The sequence below is a fragment of the Vombatus ursinus genome, unplaced genomic scaffold, assembly GCF_900497805.2.
Source record: "Vombatus ursinus unplaced genomic scaffold, bare-nosed wombat genome assembly UNPS02014774.1, whole genome shotgun sequence".
NCBI classification, from domain to species: Eukaryota; Metazoa; Chordata; class Mammalia; order Diprotodontia; family Vombatidae; genus Vombatus; species Vombatus ursinus.
Window position 1 is genome coordinate 12,991,558 of NW_020954552.1, and position 4,127 is coordinate 12,995,684.

Here is a 4,127-nt window from a genome sequence, read left to right on the forward strand (position 1 = left end):
AAAAAAAGCCCCTGAAGTTTTCCAAATTGCCTAGCTCCAAGAGAACTGAGAGGATTGAGCATACACTTGTGGATAGGAAGTCCATCCTCTATGCTAAGGAAGGCGTGCCCAAGTCCATGTGCTCAAACAGAACCACTGGACAAGAACCTGAAAGCATCAGGCTGAGTTTGAGATAGCCGTGTAGCTGTCTGACCTAATGGGACCTAAGAGGTCAGGCCGGAAAAACACTTCCAAGCCAAGCCTTCCTAGACACTGGAAAATTCACCCAAACTGCTTTTTTGGTTTGTTTGTTTTTGTTTTTGTTTTATTTTGTTTTGTTTTTTGTTTTCAAAAATGAGGTCACATGTGGTCTTGAGGCCACAGGTTCTCTATCCCTGTTCTAGATAAACTGGACTAATAAAAACCACATTTTGATTTCAAATCACCCTCCTTTTTTCATTTACATAAGTTGTTCCTCATGTTTTGAATACCACCTGTCCCCTACTTATTTACAGTTTTCATGATCTTTGTCATCCAACAAGGCTCAATTCAGGTGGTATATTCATAATGTAGCCCTCTCTGATCACTTCCTCTCCACCTCCAGCTATTATTGCATTCTCCTTTCTCAAATTACCTTCTACTGGAGGTTTCCCTTCCATCTACTCTATGCAACTTATATGTATAACTTTATTTATATGTTTCCTATCCTTTTAGAATGTAAGTTCCTTGAAGGTAGAGGTTGTTTCTCTTTCTTTCTTATCTCTAGCACTTAGCACAAAAGCTTGTGGATTGATGAATAAGCATAAAAAGCAGTATTGGTCCTAGGTTTTATTATTTTCAGACTTCACATTGGTACCTTTGCTGGTGTTATCTGTCAACTGAAATCTCCGTAAAACATGTATTTACCTTAAATATGTTCACTTTTATCATTTTCCACCTGGCTAATCTCCTGAATTTCATGCTCTCCAGAAACTCTTCATTCTACATGATGATGTCAACTCTGAAACTTACACCTCTTTATTACTTCCTACCCCCAGGGCTTCTTCCTTCCTCTGATTGGAGTAGGTGGAAGGTAGACGCTCATGTTTTGTGAGCTCTTCCAAGATCCTCTACCACATATAGAAGGTTACCAGAGCATTCATCTCATCTCTTCCCACTTTGATGCTCTCCTGCAGCTCATGATCTCCAGATATTCATCATCTAGCAAGATAATATTAACTGTGCAACTCGCATCTCCTCAGATCATTTCCAACTAAGACTACATCATGTCCCCCTAGACTTTATATTGTCATGAGCTTTGTCTACCCATAATCCTTTTCTTTTACAATAATATTGTCTTCCTCCATTAGATAATAAGCTCCTTAAAGGCAAGAGCTGTTTAACATCTTTCTTTGAATCCCCAGAGCTCAGCATAATTCCTGACACAAAGTAGGCACTAAGTAAACATTTATTGATTCTGATTCTGAACATACTAAAAAATGTCATGATATAGAAAAATTTGATATACCCCTGTTCAGGGATTACAAATATTTTCTTGAGACATTCCATATTTCTCTAATAACCTCCTGCTTCAAACTTCATATATCAGTTTGATTTGCAACCCTGTATTTCATATATCATCTAATAATGTTTATTAAAATTATCTTTGTGGGATGAGAAAACATATTATGAAAAGAATATTGGACTTAGAGTCAGGAGTTATTATCGGTTTTCCCCCTGTCTCCAATACTTAATAGCTTTATGGCTCTGGGTAAACCATTTAATCTCTCTAAGCTTCAGTTTCCTGAGGCTTTGTGAAATGGGGGGAGTAATATGAATGCCATTTCCTCCCAAATTTATTATGAATAAAGCACTTGATAAATATTAAGAAACTAGATGAATATGAATCATGAGATTACATCAAGGACTCTGGATTTTGTTATGGGGAGCACACTGACATTTCTAAAATTCAGTAGATGACCTTTTGGAGTTGTATGACCATGTGGTTGACCTACTAGTGTCCATTTCTGACCTCATCTGGCCCTCAGAAAACCCCATCACAGAGTAAATAACTAACATAGTTAAATAACTAACATTATATGACACTTACTATGGTGCCAGACAGTGTGCTAAGAGCTTTACACATATTATCTTATTTCATCTTCACAAAACCCTGGGATGTGGGTGTTATTATTTTTCCCATTTTACAGATGAAACTGAGGTACAGAGAGGTTGAGTAATTTGCCCAGGGTCACACAGCTATTAAGTGACTGATACTGGATTTGAGCTTAGGTTTTCCTGACTCCAGGCCCAACCAACAGTCTATCCAATGTGCCACCTAGCTGACAACTGAGTTCATATCTGAGGCCTTTTAAAATTAGTTCAACATGGCCTGGTTTATGCTCCCCAAGCCAACTATTCAGAAACATAGAATCAACTCCATATCATGAGGTGACAAAAAAAAGTTTTGATGGAGAATGTGCATTACTATAATGTCCCTTTATTATTCTATATGCTTCATAAAGGCAAGGACAATGGCTTCTCTACATTTTGTATCTTTCCAATTCTTAGCATAGTATTCTGTGCAGTAAGTGCTAGACATTTGTTGCATGAATAGCCTTAATATATCCCACTTCTATTGTGACTTTAGAAAAAAAGGGACAAACATGTAGATAGTGACCAAATAAAATGTTCTTCTAAATTACGTGTTTAACAACTTACATAGGGAAAAAATTTTAAAAAAGCTTCCTTTGAAAAGTTCTTAATTTCTTGTTATACTAACCTCTTCTGGGATTTATTTACAATTTATTACTCAGTTGTCTGTCACCAGAAATTTTGTAGCAACTCCATTGAACTTAGAAGGGTTAACATTTTTACTTATATAATTGTGGCATCATCTAATAAGCAATTTTAGAATGGTTGATGATATGCATAGCAATTGTAATTATAGCAAACACCAAAGGTTATTAATCAATTAATCAATAAACTTTTAGTAATTGCTAGATGTCAGTCACTGTGCTAAAGGTCAGGTTTACAAAAAGAGACAAAAGTTATTACCTACCCTCAAAGTGGGGGAGATAACACACAAACACATATACACAAAGACAGCTAAATACAAAATAAATAGTAAATAATTAACTGAGGGAAAGCACTAGAATTAGGAGTTGGGAAACGCTTCCTATAGAAAGTTGGATTTTATTGGGGCAGCTAGGTGGTGCAGTGGCTAGAGCACAGGCCCTGGAGTCCGAAGGACCGGAGTTTAAATGTGGACTCAGACACTTGACACTAGCTGTGACCCTGGGCAAGTCATTTAACCCCAATTGCCTCACCAAAAAAAAAAAAAAAAGAGAAGAAGGTTGGGTTTTAGTTAGGGGTTAAAGAGAGACAGGAAGGTCAGTACTCAGAGAGGAGGAGGGACATCCCAGGCATGGAAAACAGCCAGAGAATATGACCAGACTTGAGAGATGCAATGTCTTATTCATGGAAGAGTCAGGAGGCCAGTGTCACTAGGGTACATGTCATCCAGTAAGATATAAGAAGTCTAGAAAGAGAGGAAAGGTATACACTATGGAGAGTCAGGAAAAGCCAGAACATTTTGCATTTGATCCTAGGGGCAATAGGGAGCCACTGGATTTTATTGAGTGTGTGAGTGTGTGTGTATGGTGTGTATGGTGTGTGTGTGTGTGTGTGTGTGTGTGTGTGTGTGTGTGAGACATGATCAGACCTGAACTTTAGGAAAATCACTTTAGTGCTTAATGGAAGATGGATTATAATAAGGAGAAATTTAAAATAGGCAGACCCACCATCAGGTTATTTCAATGGCCCAGGTTTGAGGTAACGAGGACTTGCATAAGAGTGGTATCAGTGTCAGGGGAGAAAAAAGGATATATTTGAGAGATGTTGCAGAGGTGAAATTGACAGGCTTTGACAACAGATTGAATATGGTGGGGGGGAGGGGTTGAGAAATAGTGAGGAGTCCAGGATTACTCTTTCGTTGGGAATCTGTGGGACTAGGAATATAGTGTTGCCCTCCACAGTAACCTCTACAGGATTTAAGTAAAATATTTGTGTAGTTGTTTTAGAATGAGTACTTTATACATCACCATCCATCCTTCTCCATCTCAATCATCAATTCATTCAAGGGAGAAGCTAAATGGAGTTTTTTCCAT